This window comes from Lutra lutra, chromosome 2, assembly GCF_902655055.1.
Source record: "Lutra lutra chromosome 2, mLutLut1.2, whole genome shotgun sequence".
Taxonomy (NCBI): Eukaryota; Metazoa; Chordata; class Mammalia; order Carnivora; family Mustelidae; genus Lutra; species Lutra lutra.
The window spans coordinates 54141992-54166936 of record NC_062279.1 but is presented as its reverse complement, the minus strand read 5'-3'; the positions used below and the strand labels follow the sequence as shown (position 1 = coordinate 54166936).

The 24945-nt window shown below is 32.7% G+C and overlaps 1 protein-coding gene across 2 annotated transcripts in view; it reads right to left on the bottom strand.

The window, feature by feature from the left end:
- Positions 1-11891, bottom strand: part of ADAM29 (ADAM metallopeptidase domain 29) — a 59404-nt gene extending 47513 nt beyond the window's left edge. The window contains exon 1 of one of the 2 annotated variants that reach the window (XM_047719791.1): positions 11833-11891. The gene's annotated coding sequence lies outside the window, so the exon portion shown is untranslated. The remainder of the gene's footprint in view (positions 1-11832) is intronic. The other variant, XM_047719790.1, reaches the window with a different exon arrangement.
- Between the last annotated feature and the right edge of the window lie 13054 nt (positions 11892-24945).

The following is a 24945-nucleotide window of genomic DNA, read 5'->3' as shown; positions in this document are numbered from 1 at the left end:
TTGTAAGGAAACACATGGACTGAAAATGAAGGGATGGAAAAATATATTCTATCCAAATAAAACAAAAAAAAATCTGACAAAGCTATAGTTAGATAAAATAAACTTTAAAAAAAATCTGTACTAAGAGACGAAGAAGGACATTACATACTCATACAGCAGTCAATCCAACAAGAGGTCATAACATTTGTAAATATTTATGCTTTCAACACATAAGCATCTAAATATGTGAATATTAACAGGACTAAAAAAGGAAAAAGATAGCAATACAATGGTAGAATGGGACTTTAATACTCCACTTATATCAATAGAAAGATCTTCCAGACAGATATGCAATAAGGAAACATTACCCTTAATAATATGTTGGACCAGATGGACTTAACAGATATTTATAGAACATTCCATCCAAAAGCAACTAAATACACATTTTTCTCAAGTAGACATGTAACATTCTCCAGGATACATCATAGGTTAGGTCACAGAACAAGTTTTAATAAATTTAAGAATACTGAAATATATTAAGTACCATTTCTTACCACAAGGGAATGATACTAGAAATCAGTTTAAAAAAAGCTGTAAAATCCAAAAATACCTAAAAATCAAATCAAAAGAGAAATAGAAAAGTACCTTGAGATAAATGAAAATGAAAACATACCAAAACTTATAAAATGTAGCAAAAGCAATTCTAAAAGGTATGTTCATAGTGGTAAATGCCTACATCAAGAAACAAGAAAAAAAATCACAAATAAACAATTTAACTTTACATCTAAAGGAACTAGGAAAAGAACAAATGAAGTTAAAAGTTAGTAGAAGGAAGGGATTAAAAAAGATTAGAGCATAAATATATAAAATAGAGACTAAAAATATAATAGATGAGATTAATTAAACTAAAAATTGGTTTTCTAAAATTTTTAGTTAAATTCCAGTGTAGATAACATACAGTGTAAGATTAATTTCAGGTGTACAATATAGTGATTCAGCAACTCCATACATCACTCTGTGCTCAACATGACAAGTGTACTCCTTAATCCCCATTGTCTATTACACATTACCCCCACCCACTTCCTCTCTGGTAATCATCAGTTTGATCTCTATAGCTAGGAGATATACTTCTGTTTCACAGTTTGTCTCTCTATGTCTCTTTCTTTTTCCCTTTGCCTATTTTTGTTTGTTTGTTTCTTAAATTTCACATATGAGTGAAATTATATGGCATTTGTCTTTCCTTCATTTGTTTTGCTTAGCATTATGCTATCTCCAACCATGTCATTGCAAAGGGCAAGGTTTCATTCTTTTTTATGGTTGAATAATAGTTCATTATGTATATATATACATAATATATATATATATTATATATACAATATCTTCTTTATCCATTTATCTATTGAACACTTGGGTTGCATCCATAATTTTGCTATCATAAATAATGTTTCAATAAACAGGAAGGCATGTATCCCTTGAATTAGTGGTTCTGTATTTTAAGATAAATTAGTGCAATTGCTGAATCATAGGGTAACTCTATTCTTAAATTTTTGAGGAACTTATATACTGTTTTCCATAGTGGCTGCACCAGTTTAAATTCCCACCAACAGTGCAAGAGGATTTGTTTTTCTCCACACTCTTGCCAACACTTGTTGTTTTTTCATGTTTTTGATTTTAGCCATTCTGACAGATGTTTTATGGTTCATTATAATTTTAATTTACATTTCCATGATAATGAGTGATGCTGAGCATCTTTTTATGTGTCTGTTGGCCAACAGGATGTCTTTATTGAAGAAATGTCTGATCATTTCTTCTGCACATGTTTTAAGAAATTGAAGATGATATAAAGAAATGAAAAGACATCCCATGCTCATGCATAGAGAGAACAAACATTGTTAAAATATCTATACTACCAAAGCAATCTATAGATTTAATGCAATCCTTATCAAAATACCAAGAGCATTTTTCACAGAACTAGAACAACAACAACAACAAAAATCTTAAAATGTACATGGAACCACAAAGAGCTCTAATAGCCAAAGTGATTTTGAAGAAGAAAGGCAAAACTGGAGGTATCACAATTCCAGACTTTAAGTCATATTACGAACCTATAGTAATCAAAACTATATGGTACTGGTACATAAACAAGTATATCAATAGAATAGAAAATCCAGAAATAAACCCACAATTATGTACTCAGTTAATCTTTGACATATTCAAAAGACAGTCTCTTCAAAATGGTGCTGAGAAAACTGGGCAGCTACATACAAGAGAATGAAATTGAACCACTTTCTTACATCGTACACAGAAATAAATTCAAAATGGATTAAAGATCTAAATGTGAGATCTAAAACTATAAAAATCCTAGAAAAGAGCACAGGCAGTAATTTCTCTGACACTGGCCATAGCAACATTTTTTCTAGATATGTCCCCTGAGGCAAGGGAAATAAAAGCAAAAATAAACTATTGGGACTACATCAAAATAAAAAGCTTCTGCACAATGAAAGAAGCAGCAAAATTAAAAGGCAACCTACTGAATGAGAGAAGATGTGTGTAAATGACATATCTGATAAAGATTAATATCCAAAATATGTAAAGAATTTGTACAATTTAACACCCCAGAAGCAAATAATCCAACTAAAAGCTGTTTTTTTTAAGTGTATAAACAATACTGACAGAGTCAGAGAGTTTAAAGAGCTAGACTCACCAAGAAAGAGAGAGGAGATTTAAATAAATAAGCTCAAGAATCGGAGAGTTGCCTCTATAAGTGATACCACAGCAATGCAGAGGATCATAAGAAAACAATATAATAACTATTTGTCAACATATATGAGTACCTGGAAGAAAAACACAAATTTTTAGAAACATACAATCTACCAAGACTGAATCATGAAGAAATATAAAATCTGAACATACCAGTTATTAGTAAGGAGATTGAAGCAGTAATCAAAAACCTCCCAAGAAACAAAGGACCAGGACTAGATGACTTTACTACCAATTTATAACAGTAAATTCTACCAAACATTTACAGAAAGATTAGTACTAATCCTTCTCAGCTCTTTAGGAGAAAAAATAATGAAAAAGAAGAAGAGGAGGAGGAAAGAATTACAAACCCACTTATGAGGCCAGCATTAACCTGAAGCCATAATCAGAGAAGAATGGAACACAAAAAAGATTATAGGCCAATATCCCTGATGAATACATATATAATAATGTTCAACAAAATATTAACAAATCCAATTCTATAATACATTAAAAGGATCATATACAATGATTAAGTGGACTTTATTCCAGGGATGCAGAACAATAAATAATGAAGTAACGTGATATGCCATATTAATAAAGTGAAGAATAAAAGTCATGATTTTCTTAATAGATGCAGAAAAATACATTTAACAAAACTCAATATCTATTCATGATAAAAACTCTTAAAAAACTATATATCAAGTGTATCTCAAAGCATAAAGTCTATATATCACAAGCCATCATCTAATATACTCAATAGTGAAAAGATGAAAGCTTTTCTTCTAAGATCAGGAATGAGAGTGCGCATTTTTGCCACTTTTATTTAACATGGTATTGGAATTCCTAGCCAGCACAATTAATTTAAAAAAGGAAATAAAAGGTAACCAAATTGGAGAGGAAAAAGTGAAACTGTCACTATTTGCAGATGACATGGCACTATATATAGAAAATTCTAAAGGCTCCACCAAAAAACTATATTAGAAATAATGAATAAATTTAGTAATGTTGCATAACACAAAATCCATATACATAAATGTGTTGTCTCTATACACTAATAACTATCAGAAAGACATATTAAGAAAATACTTCCTTTCACAATTTTATCAAAAAGTTAAAATACTTAGCAATAAATGTAACCAAGGGGGTGAAAGACCTGTACATTGAAAACTATAAGACATTTGATAAAAGAATTTGAAGACAAATGAATAGAAAGATATTCCATTGTCATGGATTGGAAGTACTAATGTCATTAAAATGTCCATACTACCCAAAGCAATCTACAGATTCAATAAATCCATATCAAAATTCCCATGGCATTTTTCACAAAAATAGAACAAACCATAGTAAAATCCGTATGCCCACAAAAGTCCCCAAATAGCCAAAACAATCTTGAAAAAGAAGACTAAAGCTAGAGGCATCACACTCCTTGATTTCAAACTATACCACAAATCCACAGAATCAAAACAGTATGGAACTGGCATAAAAATAGGTACATAAAGGGGCCTGTGGATGGCTCAGTTGGTTCAGCATCTGCCTTCAGCTCATGTCTTCATTTCCGGGTCTTGGGATTGAGCCCTGCATCTCTCTCTCTCTCTCTTTCAGATAAATAAATAAAATCTTAAACAAAATAGGCACATATATCAATTGAACAGAACAGAATTGAGAAATAAATCCATGAATATACGGGCAATTAATTTATAACAAAAGAGTCAAGAAGATACAATGAGAAAGGGGCAGTTTCTTCAACAAATGATGTCAGGAGAACTGGGCAGCCACATGAAAAAGAATGAAACTGTACCTCTATCTTAAACATACACAAATAATTAATTCAAGATGGGTTAATGATTTGGGTGTATATTTCAAAATCATAAAATTCCTAGAGAAAAACATTGGCAGTGACATCAGTATTGGTCGTGATTTTTTTGGATCTAACTCCAAAAGTAAAGGCAACAAAACCAAAAATAAACAAGTGAGACTAAATAAAACTAAAAATCTTCTGCACAGAGAAAGAAAACAACAAAATGAAAAGGAAACCTGTGAAATAGGAGAAAGTATGTATAAATTATATATTTGACAAGGAGTTAATATGTAAAATATATAAAGAATTCCTATAACTCAATCACAAAAAACAAACAATCAGATCAAAAAATATTTCAAAGATGACATATGGATGGATGGCCAACAGGTATATGAAAAGGTGCTCAAAATCACTAATTATCAGGGCAATGCAAATCAAACCCACAATGAAATATTACCTCATGCCTATTATAGTGGCTATTATCAAAATGACAAGAAATAAAAAGTTATTGGCAAGGGTGTGGAGAAAAGGGAAGCCTTAGGCACTGTGGGTAGGAATGTAAACTGGGGAAACCACTATAGAAAAAAAAATGTGAAGTTTTCTAAAAAAAAAAATTAAAAATAGAATTTCCTTATAATCTAGCAATTCCACTTCTGGGTTTTTAATCTAAAGAGAGCAAAACACTAACTTAAAAAGATGTATTCACTCTTATGTTCATTGTAGCATTATTTACAATAGCCAAGATATGGAAAAACCTAAGTGTCCATCAATGGATGAATGGATAAAGAAATTATATATATATATATATATATATATATATAAAATTATTTTCAACAATATGGATAGACCTTGACAGCATTATGCTGAGTAAAATGAATCAGACAGAGATAAAGACTATATTATCTCACTTGTATATGGAATATAAAAAAATCGCAACAATAAAAGTTTAAAAATCAAAAAACCAAGCTCATAGTTACATACAACAAATGGTAGTTGCCAGAGTTGAAGGGTGGGTGAAATGGATGAAGTGGGTCAAAAGATGCAAACCTTCAGTTACAGATCAGTAAGTCATGAGGATATAATGTACAGCATGATCACTATAGTTTATAATACTGTACTACCTATATGAAAGTTGCTAAGAAAGTAGATCTTAAAAATTCTCATCACACACACACACACACATTTAAAACTATGTATGGTGACAGATGTTAACTAGATTTATTGTGGTGATTCTTTTGCAATAACAAATCATCATGTTGTACACCTGAAACTAACATAATGTTACATGCCATTATACCCCAATTTTAAAAAATGAAGAAATTTTGCTACATTTGAAAACATAAGAATAAGAAATTGGAAATATTTGAGTATGGCAATAACAAAACGTGTGTGCTGAGCATAAAGAGAGTTGGTACTGGTGAATGAGGCAAAGATACACTTAGGAATGGCCCTGGTTGTTCTATGGCCCACATTAGTTGCTAATAAATAATTATTAAAAGCACCACAGATAAAAAAAAAAGAATAAATAAATAAAACACAGCTACTCCTGCAAGAAAATGCATGTAATTATTATATAAATAGAAATTTCTATAACTCTCCTTTTTGATGTCATTCAGTATGTATCTTTTAGTACTCTGTGGAAAAGCACTACTTAACATTTTTATCTTTTGTTATATGAAATGTGAAAAAGATATAGTTAAGTGTATGATCATATAACATTATGTAAAGTGAATTTTAAGAACTATTAACCATTTCTCTTTAAAGTGGCTTCTGGGTGCTAAAAATCCTGTGTGAAATGATCTCATTATCAAATATGCATTTTTTACTCATATTTTGACCTTCATCTTCATATTTCCATTTTAAACAATGCTATACTTTAAACTTTATAATCATCCCTATTGTGAAAAAGATGTTTCCTTCCAAAGCACTCTCATGCATAAATTTTGTCTTCATAGAAAATACTTAATTTCTGCATTTTATTCACTTATACTATTGGAAATTATCCAAACATTAAGGCCAATTTATTAAATTGGTTTTCAAACAAAATTTTCATAATATAATTATTTTGTATACTTTTTGAAGATGAAGAAAAAGCATTTTATTTCACATGTATGGAAAGACAGAGATTGCTTTGATTTTTATGTAATTTACATATATCTTTTTAAATTGACAACTATTTTTTCTTTTTTAAAATTTTATTTATTTATTCATGAAGGACAGAGAGAGAGAGAGAGAGAGAGGGAAACAGACACAGAGGGAAAAGCAGGCTCTCTGCACAGCAGGGAGCTGGCTGTAGGACTCAATCCCAGAACACTACGATCATGACCCCAGCCAAAGTCAGCTGCTTAACCAACTGACCCACCCAAGCACCCGACTAAATATTTTCTTGAAACATTATCAAGTATCTCTGCAAATATATTTGGATATCTAAATCATAATTACATTTTAATTATCTTTAAAGTAAAAAAAAAAGTAACTCAAGGATACATGCTCATTTTTAAATAATTCAGACTTCTATAGAATAAGAAATGAAAACTCCTTTTTTATCCTTAATCTCATGCTTCTTTCCAAAAGTAACAGTTATTAACAGGTGGGTGTGTATCTTTTCAGTTATTGTCTCATAGATTTATATTTGTATAGAACTTGTTTTGTGTGTTTTCATACCTTTCAAAGATTAAATATCAATCTTAAGTTAACAAGGAGTATACAGTTAGAATATGCAACACTCAAACATAGAATTTGTATCTCACCAATTATTCAGTGATACATATCTTTATTTTATTCTCATATCCTGTGAGTAACATTCATTTTAATGTGAGATGAATGTTCTCCTATTACATATCTGTAATGTAAACACAAAGTTTAGGTGCCAATGTCTTTTTATAATTGAAGAGAATGTTACATATTAATGTGTATGGATATTTTTGTCTATGTATTTTCTGAGAGCAATCTATAGACATGCATTCTATATATACATAATTATATACTGCTCTTATTATGCAACCTCTGTTCCACACCTCTCATTCAATGACCCATTAAAACATCTTTGCTTAACTCAATAACACTTTTGGATACTCTGTTTTATTTCCAAAGGACCATGTCAAGTATATATACTATATACCCCAGAAGTTATTTTCGTGAAAACTAGCAGCATGGTTTACACTTTTTAGAACATTTCTTTTTAGGCTCACTGTTAGGTTCTAAGAATATAGACATGGATTACTGTGTTATTTGTAATTGCTTATGTCTGACTTGTCCAAGCTGACAAAGTTATCTATTGCCCTCCTCACTTTTAACTTAATACATGATAAAACACTGAGTTGTTGTTGATTTTGTTGGAGTGTAAGGGCAATAATGATTGTCTTCTGTGGAAAAAAAAATTGTTATCTTTATAAAGCAGTGATTCTCACTTTAGTATGGCTAACAGTCCCCTGTTAAACTTGTTTAAACACACAAAATTATTGGCACTACCACAGGAAATGTTAGCTTTTTCAACAATGGTTCTTTAAATCTGATCTACTATTACTCTTAAGTTGAGTGGTTACAAGAGCATTTTGGCAAATACATTCCTGGAGCAGGATCTAAGGTATTGCTGAATTTCTTGCTTATGAACAAACAATTGTGTCATCATCAGTATGCAACTAATCACCTTATTTTTTCCTAATCCAAAGAGTCTGCAGAAGCAATATGGGAGTTTTAGCCAAAATATTCAATTTAATGATTCCTTGTTCCCCAATAATAGTAATAGTAAATACAGTAAATGGTAATATTAATAGTAATATATAAAGTTACAGAGAAACTTGTAGGGAATGCAAGCACAATAGTCTTTTCTTAAAATCACATACATTCACCCTCAAAAATCAACATTATATCTAAAATGACTCTATTCTGAACTAATTGCTTCCTGTTCAATTAAGCAATATTTTTGGCCAAGAGTTTTGACATTGTCTAGTTTCCCCTAGCTAGCCTTTGAATTATGGTATGTACAATCCACCCTATTTCAGATTTTTTTATTAAAAAATGAAGAGGCTTGAGTAGAGAGCAAAAAAATCCAGAATTCCCTTTGGATGGTTAAGATTTAGGTCCTAAGATTAAGGTCCAGCTTATCTCATTCATTAAGAGTTGTTTATTTATTTGAGAGAGAGAGAGAGAGAGAATCTCAAGCAGACTGTGTGCCAAATGAGGAGCCTGACCGGGGGCTCTTGCGATCCTGAGATCATGACCTAAGCCAAATCCAAGAGTCCAATGCTTAAACAATTTAGTCAACCACGTACCCTAGTTTATCCCATTCTTGAATTCACTTAACTCTTCTGAGAGTTAAAAGTGATGGGCCAAAATGGATAGCAAGAGATGTCCTCAGCTACTAATCTTAATGTAAAAATCCATTTAACAAGAAAGTGCATACCAGTCCAGGTTTTGGATAATAGCCAGTAAGCCTTTGTATTGCCAGTTGAATAGCAGTTATTAGGGACTGCCCAATGATCTGGTTTGGGTCCAAATTTCTGCATAGTTTTATCAAATAGTATTATACATTTTTGGCACCATCATTAACAGATAATGAAGTTTGTTTCTTCACTAATGTTGAGTACACTGTCCAATTTGTCCTAAATGTGCAGGTAATGACATATAAAGTCTTTTCAAGATTTCATTTGCAGTCACAGGCAGCCATTCTTAAGTGTGAAAGGGATTATTTCCATGTAATAAATGCCGTTTTCTAACTCTGGAACAAAAGGGTGGTATTGTATAATATTTCATAATATTCTCTTTGAATTTCTGCAAAGACATGGTTTGTTGTCTTTTGTTTTTTTGTGAGAAGTGGGATTTTGATTAGGTATAATGTTTGGCATATTGATCAACCAGGGCATTTCCTTCTGCTTTGAAATCTTTTTGAATTCCTTGTTCTTTCTTGAAAATAGCCAACTTATTAAAAGCCATTAGAGGAGCGCCTGGGTGGCTCAGTGGGTTAAAGCCTCTGCCATTGGCTCAGGTCGTGATCCTGGGGTCCTGGGATTGAGTCCCGCATCAGGGTCTGTGCTCAGCAGGGAGCCTACTTCCTTCTCTCTCTCTGCCTGCCTCTCTGCCTACTTGTGATCTCTGTCTGTCAAATAAATAAATAAAATCTTAAAAAAAAAAACCAACATTAGAGCTATTAAATGCCCATCTGCTAACCATTCTAAATTAGGGTTCCTTCTTAGGTTAAGCATTTCTATATTTTATAAAGCTTTCTGAAATAATAGACTATCCCAAAAGGATTTCCACTATTAGTGTATATATAAACCCCTTCTTTTCACTTAGACAGGAAGTTTTTGGGACCACAACAAATTCAGTTATCTGGACATACTTTTGCCTCTAGGAAGGAGTCATATTCTAGAGTGAGTTGAGATCTGTTACAGGGTATCTTGCCTGATGTTTTTCTGATTTTATTCTTAAGATATAATCAACAAACCAACATGATTAAACCTAGATTTCTAGGCATGTTGTAATAAACTTATTAAGGGGTATTTTAATAAATCTATTAGACATTTAAGAAACAGTGTTTAGGGTGCCTGGGTGGCTCAGTGGGTTAAGCCGCTGCCTTCGGCTCAGGTCATGATCTCAGGGTCCTGGGATCGAGTCCCGCATCGGGCTCTCTGCTCAGCAGGGAGCCTGCTTCCCTTCCTCTCTCTCTGCCTGCCTCTCTGCCTGCTTGTGATCTCTGTCTGTCAAATAAATAAATAAAATCTTAAAAAAAAAAAAAGAAACAGTGTTTAGAGTCATGGGTTTCCATTCTATGGGAGAAGAAAAGTAGGATTTATTTTTTTAAGTTTATTTTTTTGTAGACTGAATTTCTTTAAATTTTATTTTAATTTTTATTGTGTTATATTAGTCACCATACAATACATCATTAGTTTTTGATGTAGTGTTCGAAGATTCATTGTTTATGTATAACACCTAGTGCTCCAAACAATACGTGCCCTCCTTAATACCAACTACCAGGCTTACCCATCCTCCATCCCCTTCCCTCTAAAACCCTTGATTTGTTTTTCAGAGTCCACAGTCTCTCATGGTTCATCTTCCCCTCCGACTCCCCCCCCTTCACTTTTCCTTTCCTTCTCCTAATGCCCTCCATGTTATTCCTTAAGCTTCTCAAGTAAGTGAAATCATATAATTGACTTGCTCTGCTTATTTAGCTCGGCATAATCTCCCAACTTTTGAAAAGTAGAATTTAAAGCTGCCAGTGGATAGCCCCAGCTTTTAAAACCTAAGTACCTTAATGCTATAACCACAAGGACCTAAATTCTATCAATAACCTAATAAGCTTGGAGAAGGACCTCAAACTCCAGAAGAGAACTACAAGGTAGCTAATGCCTTGATTTCAGATCGCAAGGCCCTTAGCAAAGAGCCCATCTATGCCTCATCTGGACTTCAGACCCCCAGACATGGTGACATAATAGGTGTATGTTGTTTTAAGTACCTAAGTTTGTGCTAGTTTGTTGTGCAGCAATAGGAAATTAATACATTTGGAACCCATAGCCTTCCAGTGAGCCTTAGGAATCATCCGTGTGATCTCTTAGTTAGTAACCTGGGAAATTTCTGAAGTGTTACAATTTTTTCAGGAGTGAAACATACCTCTCCTTGGAATAAATTATGTTCCAAGAAATAATCTTTAACAAAATTTTTACTTCTCTTCAGAAAGTGTATAGCCTATTAGAGATAAAACATTAAGTAGATAGAATCAGTTCCAGAGTCAAACTGTATTTTAGAGTAGAACAAAAGATGACCAATATATGAGATAAAAAACAAAATATAGGAAAGTATAAGACTCTTGAAGTTCTGATTGAGGACTTTCATTTTCCCAGGAGGAAGCAAAGAAATGGCTCTTTGGGTAAAAAAGAACAAAAAACAGATTTACAGCTATGAAATACACAGCTTTGTGGTACACAAAAGATAAAAGATACTTGGATTTGTTACTACAGATAAATAGGAAGTGATTATTATATTTATGTTGCTGAGATTCTGAACAAATCTATATCTTGGCTGTTTGGGGTTTTTTTAACCTAAAGAATAAAATCATTATAAGGAAAAGCACAGGGATTAAGGACTCATTTATCTTTTAGATTTTTATCATTTTGATTTTGGTACCCTTTTGGTTATGGTTTTAGAGTATGATGCAAATCTTGGTGGATGTTTGGATGGTGCAATCTGAAATTGATAGATTCAGTCCAAATAATATTGGAAAAGTAACACCCTTTGTGCCCAGAAGTGTGATTACTTCTTAGACCTTCAATTTCTACTAAGAATATAGATAAATCATTGTTTAAATTATCTATGACCTGATTTTGAGAGTCCTCAGGAATGTCCAGGAATAGGCCATCAGGAGAGCATCTGTTTTACAGTAAATCCCTCATACCACCCCATTTATTTAGTGGATGTGATGTCACAAAGGAGGAAAGAATGTTGCTCAGTTAAAGGTCTGATGGTAACAGTTGGACTGGGACATAGAAAGTGTTTGATGGCTGCTGAAGGTCCCTGGCCCATGATAGTCATTGACTCCCAGGGAGAGGTTTAATAACAGTGTCAGGATATATGACAGATGTCATAGGGCATATCAATCAAAAACTTGCAAGATTTTCCTTTAATATTTAGAGAAATTGGACTTTATGATATAGCAGGATATTGGTCACTTGATTCCCCCTTGGAGAAACTTCATTAATTGCCCACTTTATTCTTTTCCCTATTGTTTCTTAGTTAAGAGAATACAATTATTTATCTAATAACTTTTCTGTTCAAAGTATGTAAAATTGGGGAATTAAGAAAAGAGTCAATAATAAATATTTTGTAGGGATAGTCTTTTGCCTTTATTAAGCAGGATTTAATAGTTTCACTGTCAGTTCTAGCTATATTCTTTTTCTATATGAAATTTCATATTTATTCTCCACTCTGTGCTGCTCACCAGAATGGGTGTCTCCCTTACATCTTTCTCCAGTAAATTCTACTTTTATTTTTACTCAAATCATGGCAGTATAGTGGTCAGGAGCTAGAGAGGTAGGGTCACTCTCAAGTTCTCGTTAAGCTGCCGTCCTAGTTAGGTACTTGAAACATGTTCTAGATATGGTGTCTTTACAAATATCCCTTCCCCTCTTCCAGAGGTAATGTTAAGCTGAGTATGCAGTCTACCCTTCTTTGGAGCAAGGGGGTGGGGGACGGAGTTAACGTTTTATTCTCTCACAACTACACTGGGTTCTCACCTGTACCTTCAGGCAATAGAGTCTAATGACCTTGCTTATTAGGGCTCTGTTTCCATATACAGATGATGACACTGGGTAGAAAATTAGCCAGTGGATGTTGTTTCATTCTCCAAATCGCACCATTGGGCAAGTTTTCTTAAGAAAAAAGAATCAAATATATATCTCTAATCTTCTCTGTAAATACCTGGTGGGGTTCATGAAAGAAAAGCTTGTAAAGGAGTATGAACATAGTTGTCCCATATGGCTTCCAGCTTTCATGCTCTCCCATACTCAGAGATTATATATTAGATATTATATATATTATATATAATATACATATATTATATATATCTCCCATACTCAGCTGATTCAGCAATCAGCTAAAATCTAGTTGATTCTTCTCACGAGCTTATGCACCATTCAATATTTTCTGTCTCAAGTAAGCAAATTCCTGGGTCTTGTTTCTCCCTGAGAGTGCTTCTGACATTCCTGATTTTACTTTAATATTTTCCCATTGCAGCTTTCATGATTTAATTGGAAAATCATAAACTTGCAGCTTTTCGAGTTTTTTTCTTATTGTAAAGGCAGGGGAACTATCTAATTCTCCACATCTCTGAAATGACATCAGAACCCAGTAGCTTTTTTTTTTTAAGATTTTATTTATTTGCTAGACAGAGATCACAAGTAGGCAGAGAGGCAGGCAGAGAGAGAGAGAGGACTCGATCCCAGGATCCTGGGATCATGACCTGAGCCAAAGGCAAAGGCTTTAAGCCACTGAGCCACCCAGGTGCCCCAGTAGCTATTTTTTAATGCAATTTTCCAACTATTTTGGCTGAAGTAAATTTAAAGCGTTTTCCAATACTATGTCTGAAACACAGTCACTTTCTTTCGAAAGTCAGTTGACCATTAGCTGCATAGAATAGTTGGGAGATTATAATAAATCATAGAGTAAATTAGAAAATAATGTTAAATGCTAAGTTCCTATTTCCATTTTTGCATGATTGTTTAATCAATTTTTACGAACAGTATGCTTATAAGTCAAAACAATAACTCATTTGTTTTTTTACTATATGACTCAACACTAATTTCAAAAGCAATGAATTTGTTTAGATGGAACTAGCAATAATAATTTTATATATTTTAATTTTGTATTCCATAATTGGTGTGGGTAATTTTTCAACAGCAGTCCCATTTATCAGAATATCAGGCCATATAATAAATTAACTTTTAAAATTAATAGTGCTGTGAAACTAAGAGTTTGACTGAAATCCCGATCTCAATAATATATATTAATATCAGAGAAGAAAATGTCATTTCAGATTAAAATCATTGGCAAGACCCTGAAAGATATTCCCACTGATCCCACAGTGAATTATATTTATATATATCTGTATCCATATATAAATATCTACAGACCTATAAGTCAATCTCTAGTTTATTTTTGGAGGGAGGTTATTCTCAGGTTAAACACATAGTAATCCAAATAGGTTTAGATTTCCTTTTTCTTATATAGTTTGAAGTGAGCCACCTGGGTGGCTCAGTTGGTAAAGTGACTCTTGAACTCAGTTCAGGTCTTGATCTCACAGTGGTGAGTTCGAGCCCTTACAACTTAAAAACAACAACAACAACAAAGTCCAACATGTAAGAAGCAGTTCTCAAAGAAACTAAATTCTTTCATTTTACTTCTCAAACTTGACCCACCCAGAAGATTATACGAAAAGTCAAAAGAAAACAAAAGTGGGATATGGGTGTGTATGTGTGCACAGACGTGTGTGTGATCACCTTTCCTAAACTATCAAATCATGTCCATTATGTCCAATGTTTGTTTTGTGAGGCCAGGGAATGTTTAAGAGGGCAAATATCATTTTGTTTAATAATGTTATGGTATTACATAATATGGATTATACAAAATTCCTTCTTTGTTATAATACATGGCCCAGAGTAACACAGTATAGTGAGAAGTACAATTTATTTAAATGCGTATGTTGTATTACCAACTTAATTAAAACAAATTCTAATTTAAATTCCAGATGAGGGATGCCTGGGTGACTCAGTCGGTTAAGCATCTGACTCTTGGTTTTGGCTCAGGTCATGATCTCAGGGTTCCTGAGATTGAGCCTCCTGTTGGGCTCTGTATTCAGTGTGTAGTCTGCTTGAGATTCTCTCCCTCTTACTTCCCCCTGTGCTTTCTCTCTCAAGTGAATAAATAAATAAATAAATAAATAAAATCTTTTAAAAATACATAAAATTATATATTAAATGTGCTGTGTTAAATAATTTTTATGTTAAAATTCACAAATATTTATCTTACAGGAAAACAAAACTTCATAGAAATACAATTTTTGTCACAATACAATTAATGCATCAGTGCTCAGGTATCATTGACCTAACAAATACAAAAACAAAAACAAAAACACCACAAAAGCCTATTCTCTTCCTGTTACTGAAAGTCATCCTAAATATTGAAAATATTCATATCCCTCAAAAAATAAAAGCAAGAATGCCCAGCATCATCACAAGCAGAATGACAAGGCCTACAATGAATTGTACATCTCTTATTCAAAAGCAACTCCAACAATTAATTTCCATGACCCAATTTTACATTCATTCCATCTCTGTCTCTTCCTCCCAATTGATTTTCACTACCTAATTCACGATTTTATTATTTAGCAGGGTCGTTTCTCATAGTTCAACTCAGATCTTACTTTATGGAGAAATAAGTTTGTATAGCAACAATTATTATTCAGATGTTTTGCTTTCAAACTGTTTTTGAACCCTAGAAAGAAAGCCTCTCAACTGGGCAAGGAAGAAGAGGAAATTAAAACTCAGAGGACATATTGCCTGGCTTAAGTGGCTCTGGGAACAAAAAAGCTTGTTTAGTATCCAGGACTTGCCAAGTTCTAAGTACATTTATTGTTGAAGACCAATCAAAATGTGGTGGTCAAGACACTCTCTTATACACTCTAACCAGCCAATTGAAAAGCATCCTGCTTTGTTTAGGCAGGGTGGCCATATATGAATTATTCTTCCTTTTTATCTTAAAGTGTATGTTTTTATAAAAACAACTTTCTTGGGGCTCCTGGGTGGCTCAGTCATCAAGTGGCTGCCTTCTGTGCAGGTCTTGATCCCAGGGTCCTGGGATTGAGCCCCGCATCGGGCTCCTTGCTCAGCGGGAAGCCTGCTTTTCCCTCTCCACTCCTCTTGCTTGTGTTCCTTCTCTCGCTGTCTCTCTCTCTGTCAAATAAATAAATAAAATCTTTAAAAACTTTCTGCATATTGACCATAGATCATTTAATGTAACAATTTTCACCTCTTTCCTATGTTGACAACTCCACATGAATAGCTGAAATAATAAAGCTCATAACTCTTAGGTACCAGAGAACAGTGCTTTGACCCAGGCAGATAAGTGGGAATAAAAATAAGCTGCAACATGACTTGACATTACTAAGTTATTTGTGATTAAGTCAGTATCTTGGCAATTATTGTACACATATATATTCACCTCTACAGATGTATATATGTGATCATATGTTTGAAATAGCAAAAATATTTTGGTGTTTGTAATAGAAGTTCTCAATAAGTATTTCATGAACAATAGGTAATTTATCAAAATTGTGCTACCATGAAAACTACAGTAATTATCATTATACAGAGTAAAATACTTTTCATCTGTAGTGATAAAAGAAAAAATTACAAAAGTTAAAGATTTTTTAAAAAGATTTTATTTATTTATTTATTTGTGTGTGTGAGAGAGAGAGCATGAGAGGGGAGGGGTCAGAGGGAGAAGCCAACTCCCTGCCAAGCAGAGAGCCCAATATGGGACGCAATCCAGGGACTCCAGGATCATGACCTGAGCTGAAGGCAGTTGCTTAACCAACTGAGCCACCCAGGTGCCCCTAAAAGTTTAAGATTTTTATAGTGAAGTTGAATAATTATAAATTTGTAATATGAAAGAGTAACAATTATTGATATTTTATAATCTATTTTTAAAGTTGCTTACTTTTAATTCACTTATTGTAGCTGTTCAATACTTCTGAAGTATTACAGAGTAGTAACTTACAACATCTAGAATAATTTTAAAGGGCACACAAAGATAAATAAACTTTTGATTTATAAAGTGAGCTTACAAAACATGTAGAGAAATGTAAAACATTTAAGTTTTATTATTTTATTTCTGTCACCATTAGTAATTATTTACAAAGTCCAATTCAAACAAGGCTTATGTTATAACGATGCTTTCTAATCTATGGGAATTTTTAATGAAGAATCATTTCTTTTTTTTAAGATTTTATTTATTTATTTTTTAGAGAGATAGCACAAGCAGGGGGTGCTGCAGGCAGAGGGAGAAGCAGGCTCCCCACTGAGCAGGTAGCTGGATGAGGGACTCGATCCCAGGACCCTGGAATCATGACCTAAGTCGAAGGCAGAATTTTAACTGACTGAGCCACCCAGGTAACACAGTAAAGAATCATTTCTTAAACACACTTTGAATAAACTGAGTTTTATCATATGTCAAGAAAGTACAGCCTTATTATTAACTTAAAGCTCTTATTTTAAGTTTTTGAAAGTTCTTAACATAATTTCTCTAAATAAGTACCCCATTATTTCAATTACTTATTTAAATAACCCCCATTATTTCAATATTTGCTCATTAATATTGTGGTAACATAGCATCATATAAATATACTTTATTCTCTAAAAAAAAAAATGCCTCTAAAATAACCAGGAATAACTGTCATTGCAGGAATGGTGTAATGTCCTAAACAACATCATTTATTCATTTGAAAAGCATATTCACAATAGTATTGAGTAACTAAAAGAGCCAAAAGTGGCTGTGAGTGTGTGGAACAGGACAGTAAATGAAGTAAATAAATTACATATAGAGAGGACAAACTTGTGGAAAATAAATGAATTAAAAGATTTCCATTAAACATAAGTGGAAAGAAATGCTACAAAGATAATACACATAATTACATATTTCATATAAAATGTCCTGGAACTGAGTAGTTGTACTAGTTAAAACTGAGTGCCCAGTAAAGGCTACTATTGCATTTGAACCAATACTTGAATACAAAAGAGAAATCTGTAAAGCAAAGATCTTCGTGAAGAACATTTTGCACAAGAGAAAAAAGAAGTAATATGTCACTATGTTGGGAAGTAATATACTCTGAAAACCGAAAAGAAAAAAAAGTCATTTTGACCAAAGTAGAGTGAACAAGAGGACATTTACAAAGTAAACCTTGAAATAAGAAGAGATCAGATTTAGTAGGATCTGGTAGGCCGTAGTAAAAGGAATTAATTTTATTGTAAGTAATGTTGGATGTTTTATGTTGTTTCTTTTAGGAAGCAGTGTGAGATTACTACATTTATATTTTTAGAAAATCTCTCTGTCATTCTTATGATATATTTTCTTCTCATTCTATCATTATTCATTATTCTGGAGAGACTAGGTAACGCTGTTATTACATGAGAGCGGCGGACCAGTCAAAAGGCTATTATAATGTTCTAGATGAGAACAATAGACCATGTGGTATTTGTAGAGATGGTGATGGAATTTGGAATTACATGAGAGTGGGCAGACCAGTTAAAGGCTATTATAATGTTCTAGATGAGAACTATAGACCATGTAGTATTTGTAGAGATGGTGATGGAATTTGGAATATACTGAAAGTAAAATTAACTAAATTTACTAATGGGTCTTATGTTGGGTTCAAAAGAAAGAAAACTAGAAATGTTTGGAGTATATGACTGTGCCATTGTCTGAAAAGTGAAGGATCAAGAGAAGAAGCAGTTGGCAGAGATGAGGAAGGTAATTAAGAGTTGTGTTTCTGATCTTGTTAGTTTTTGTTTTGTTTTGCTTTTAATATCCAAAATATATCTAAGAGGACATGCCAAGGAGTCAGTCAAAATATGATTCTAGAGCTCAGGTGGAGAGCAGACCTGAAAACAATTTGAAAGTCTTAAGTGTACTAGGTGACATCACACAAAGACTGGGTGGTTAGTGGAGAAGGGTGTTTCATTAGGAATCCTGAGGAATTCCAACACAAAGAAGTCAAACAGAAGAGGAAATTTAGCAACAGATGGGGAAAAGCAACAATGGGTAGAAAGGAAATCAGCTACGTCTTGTGTCACTAGAGTCAGGAGTGTTTCAAGAGGAGAGATATGGGAACTATATCACATTTTCTGAGAAGTAGAGTAGTGTAAAAAATGCTGCAACCACTCTATCAGAATGATAGGAATTTAAACTAATTACGAAGGACTGGGAACAGACTACAAATGAAAGGAAAGAAAAAGCACTTTATATCTTTCATGAGTTTTGCAACATTTTATTATACCCATTATTGGAATTTTTTAAATTAAAATAAATAAATAAATAAATAAGATGTTTGTCTATTCTTAAACCACAGCTACTTTTTTCTATCCCTTAAAAAGTTTTTTAAATTTTATTTAAAAAATTTAAATTTATTCAAAAAATTCTATTTGTTTATTTATTCATTTATTTATATGTGTTCATTCAAATAAATTTATGTATTTATTTAAATTTATTTATTTAAATAAACATGTATCTAAATAAATTTATTTATTTATTTAAAAAATTTAAAAATTTAAATTTTATTTTTAAAAATTTTTAAATTTTTAAAAATTTTATCCTTTTTTAAATTTTAAATTTTAAATTTTTTTTTTTCAGTGTCACTAAATGGACTTAGGATCTGTTATCAGAGTTCCACATACAATTCCAGGTTGGGGCTTGGTGTTTTTTACCACCACAATGTGATTAATTGTGCCATTTTTGGTTGAATGACTCACTCTGGCCGGAATCTCTGGCCCATGATCTACAACCGCACAACTCCTATTGGGTCACATTGCTCAAAGACTCTCTTCAACAGTATAGAATATTTTAAAAATTGTGGTTTTTTTTTTAATCTAAATGCAGTTTTTTGAAGTTACTGAAACTCATCTGTCACTTTGTTGCTCACTAACACTCTCTTTCTGTGATCTTTCCCATTGATTGACATTTTGCTATGGAAGAAGCCTTAATGCTGGGTGAAAACTTTTAGAGAGCACTGTGTACTAGCAATAAACATTTTGTAGACATTCATCTATTCATCTGTTGATGTGTAGCAAGGATGTATTTGTCTTTGTAACTAACCAAAAAAAGTTCTGTTGAATCCTGAATTCTCTGATAAAGGTAAAGACAGAGAGTAATGGAAATATTCTGAACATTAAAACTGTGTCATTTGTTCCAGTTTACACAGTGGGAAAAAAGTGAACTTATGGTTTGCAATATCAGTGTGCTTTTTTAAACATTGATTATGATTTTATTTTATAATTCTTAAGAAACAATCCTTAACAATTGCTTTATTGTTGTTTAATCTCTAAGAGCTTTCACTGCTGCCTGTTAACTTCTTTTTGTCTCTTCTCTGAGGGGCTCTCCTTTTGCTTCCTTTCTTTGTCACATCTTGGTTACTTAGAAGCAAGACTAGTGTGATACTCTTAACATGACTATGTGACATTTCTAGCTACTTCTTAATTTTTCTAAAAGTATCCTAAATATTTTATAACTTAAATTACAAAATTAGATTAATAAATAAAAAGTCATTTGTTTCTCTGAAATGTAGTTACTCATCCACTGAAGGGAAACTAAACCATGTTTGGTACATATTGAATTCATTCACAGGTGTTAATTGAGCATCTATTATATGTCAAAAATGCTGTCAAGTGGGGAGCCTAGTTGGCTCAGTCATTAAGTATCTGCCTTCTGTTCAGGTCATGATCCTAGGGTCCTGGGATAGAGCTTCACATTGGGCTCTCTGATCTGTGGGAAGCCTACTTCTTTCTTTCCCACTCCCCCTGCTTTGTGTTTCCTCTCTTGTTGTGTCTCCTCTGTCAAATAAATAAATCTTAAAAAAAAAAAAAAAACAACGAAAAATAATGCTGTCAAATGGTGAAGATAGACTTGGAGAAGCTATTTCCTCCTATTGGGCTAACAACTGGGTGAGGGGGTCGGACTTTAATCAAAAAATCACAATGTGTTTTTCCTGGTTAGTACAAATTGTTTTGTGTTATAAAAATACTGTGTTAATTACTGTTGATTCTACTCAGCTCTGATATGTTTGCCACCTTACAAGAGTTTTATGAATTAATATCTTTACTAAGAGCAGTTAGATGAGCTTTGAAGTTCTTCCTAATTTCAGCACACAATATAAGAAAAGTTTTCTAAATTTTTTTAGATATCTCAACACATTTAAGAATAAGTAACTTAGGGGTGCCTGGGTGGCTCAGTGAGTTAAGTCTCTGCTTTCAGTTCAGGTCATGATCTCAGGATCCTGGGATCGAGCCCCGCGTCAGGCTCTCTGCTCAGTGGTGAGCTTGCTTCCCCCTCTCTCTCTGCCTGCCTCTCTGCCTACTTGTGATCTCTGTCTGTCAAATAAATAAATAAATAATCTTTACCCCCCCCCCGCCCAAAAAAAGAGAATCAGTAACTTAAAAAAAGAATAAGTAATTATTTACTTATGGGATATAGAGTAATACCTAAAGAAACACAGTTATTTTAGCTTAAAATCTATATTAAGAACAATATCCCAGCTGACTATTGAACGAAATAAACAGGCTTCAGTAGTTATAATGCAATTAATATATAAAGGAAGTTGTTCCTTTTGAATTCTGTTTGAAAAATATTTATTAAAACAGCAAACTCTCTTCAAAAGCTAAAACATACTAGCCATCTCAAATTGTCTCATGATGGTGTTTGATGCTGCCCAATAACCTTCTGTAATACACACGGAGCATTACAGATAATATGCAAAGTTACATCATTACTTGGTTCAAACATAACAAATACTTTATGACAAAATTTTACTAAAACAGCATGGTTACCTAATCCAGTTTTAGCTCTAATTTTTATAACTCAGATAAGATCCAGTAAGATAAAGCTCTAAACTGTTAAGTGATCTAAGTAAAAGTTTATAAATCAAATTTTCAGCAATAACTATGGTTTATGATATGTCTACTTAAAAAAAATCCTTTTGCAACCTGAAAATGAAAAGTTACAATAAATTAAGTTAAATAGGGGGTAGGAGAAGAGTAAATGAAACAAGATGGGGTTGGGAGGGAGACAAACCATAAGTGACTCTTAATCTCACAAAACAAACTGAGGGTTGATGGGGGGAGGGGAGTTGGGGGGGTGGGGTTATGGACATTGGGGAGGGTATGTGCTATGGTGAGTGCTGTGAAGTGTGTAAACCTGGCGATTCACAGACCTGTACCCCTGGGGATAAAAATATATTATATGTTTATAAAAAATAAAATTAAAAAAATTAAGTTAAATAATGAGTATTTATTAAATATCAATCATTTTCAAATAAAATAAAATGTCGAAACAATGAATTCAAGTTTATCTAGCTTTGGCTTCTTATTACAAAGAAACTAAAGATATTTCGGTCTATCATTAAACACGTCTTGTGCCACAGGGATAAATTTACTAAGAGGAAAGATGTATTTCTACAAGTTATGAAATGCATTCATAAATCTGCAAGTCCACTGAATTCTAGTGTAACAGGCAGTTCAAAATTTCTTACTTCTTAGTTTTCAGTAGAAATTAAGTTTTTTAAGGGTTACTAATCCTAATCAATATATGTAATTAAAGCTTGTTGAAATAATAAGGCCAAAAGAAATCTGTATATGGAAGTAGGTAAGGAAAGGAAAACGTGTTTTTTGGTTAAAGACAAATATGAAGGACATATTTTTGTTAAAGGAAAAAGACTACTTCTGTCCTAATGTAGAATGACTGTTTATTTGTTTTTCAGAATGTGAAAGAGGAAAAATATAAGAAAAAACCTGAGTAATTATTTTTAAAAGTTGAGGTTTATGGAAAAGGAATTTCGGAAAAGGAATTTCATGTATGCTCAAGTTGACTAGATTGAAATGGATTTATTAAAGTTTTTAAATAATGAGGCAATATTGAAAGTACACTGGTATAAAATTAGAATTTGGTTTTTCTCCCTTCTAAAAGAACAAAGTTTTCTTGAACTATTTTGATGTGCTTTTGATAAGAGATATAAAAAGCTTTTCTTTATCTTTCAGGTAATCTTTCCAGAAAAAAAAAAAAGACTTTAAGTCATCATAATAATTTCTTATGCTTTATGTTGTCTTTATCAGGTCTTTAATTGCTTGGAAAAACTGAATTTTCTCAATATTAAAAGAGTTAAGTTTTGTTCACAATTATGTAACCTTCTAATTGCCTTTAACATCTTTTATTGTCATTTTGATTAAATAGATTATTAAGTATTATTTCATAATGATCTGTGGTTCAATTTAGTCAAATGTTCAAACCTTTCTGATGTGTTTGACAACTACCTAAAATCAATTTCTAAATGGGTTTTTTTTTTTTTTTAACCTCAAACTAACTGGAAATTTCCCAGATGATCCTTGGAAAATTACAGAGAATTTGTCTCTCACCTTGTAAAAGAGAAGTGCGAAATTAATTAGGTTTATTTAATACATTAAATTACATGGGAAGCATTGTCAACAAGAAGTAATGATAAACCTTAAGTTGTATGTATACACATATACACTACCAAATAGATATTTCAGAAATTGTTTGAAGTTGGGGCGCCTGGGTGGCTCAGTGGGTTGGGCCGCTGCCTTCGGCTCAGGTCATGATCCCAGGTCTTGGGTTCGAGCCCCGCATCGGGCTTTCTGCTCAGCGGGGAGCCTGCTTCCTCCTCTCTCTCTGCCTGCCTCTCTGCTTACTTGTGATTTCTCTCTATCAAATAAATAAATAAAATCTTAAAAAAAAAAAAAAAAGAAATCGTTTGAAGTTCATAGAAATTTGCCAATACTCTCATGACCCAATTGTTACAAATATGCTACAGAAATAATGGCATTTCCTTACTGAATAAAGTGTCATCAGATCTTTAATCATATCTGTTTTTTAGCCTTCTTGTCATTTATGGACAGTTACTGTTTTACTCAGATACTTTTGCAAAGGTGTTCATCTTTAGAGAGATTTATGGAAAGAACTCTGACAAGTACTCTAGAAAATAGGTTTCTGATAACTATAAGATATATCGCTGAAATAGGTAGGAATCTTGAGAACAAGTGGAAGAACTGAATTCAAGCAGAATAAGAATTAATAATATGGGACTGAATAAACTGATAAGCATGATTATAAATTTTCTTAACTTTTTCTTTGAAACATTCCTAGTGCCTTACTGTTTTGTTTTCCCAGATTTAAGGAAATGTTTTCTTTTTTCTTAAGCTATCTATGACTTGCAGCAATTTGGCAAGTATACCTTTGTAAATAGAATTGAAACATTTAATTTTTCTTTCTACCTGATCCCTCTAGAATTTGGAAACTTACTGAGTTGCCTTATTTTTTTAGCAATATTATTATTTGCATAAGTTCAATAAGAATTTGTTCTCCTGATAACAGGACACAATTGGAAACCAAGGCTCTAAATGGAATGTCGTATTTGGGAATATGCATAAAATCAGATATAACAACACAGTTAAAAAAAAAAGATGACTTTACAGAGTCAATGAAGCCTCTTGTTAAAAATAAAAATAAAGAATAAAAATTTAAAAAAAAAAAAAAAACTGGTACCTTGTTTATAGGGTGCCTGGCAGCCTCACCAAGTAAATAAGGGAAGTTACTTCCTGGCAGGTCCAGAAAACTCAAGATATCTTGAAGACCTCAAGATAAAAGGAATTAACCCAAAACTCTGGGCATTATGGATGAAGTCTGATGGTAAGTCTTTGACATGACTTCTCAGTCTGGAGAGGCTTTTAAGTCCAATCTAACATTGCTTTTGAAAAGTTCCAGCAAAGGAGATTTATAAAGAGCCTATATAGTCAATCACTATTTTTGCTGCATTTATATAAATCATCAGACCAAGTTCAATGAGACTAGACTTTTTTTTTTTGCCAAGAAATTAGTTTTACTATAATTATATTTGCTAGAAATGAGATCTGGATGCTAAATTCTACCAGTTTTCTCAAATATCTGGTTATGACACTCTAAACAATACTCCTAATTTTCTCCCACCTTTCTGATTTGGAATCTTCATGTACAAAAACTGTCTTTGGACTTTCTGGGAAGGGGCTTTCCCAGGACTTTCTCACTACCAGATAGCTGTCAAATTTCAGGGACTTGAAGCTAGGATCTACATCTTTCAATTTAAAAGGGTTCTTCCAGACTCTTGGAACTGCCTGCCACTT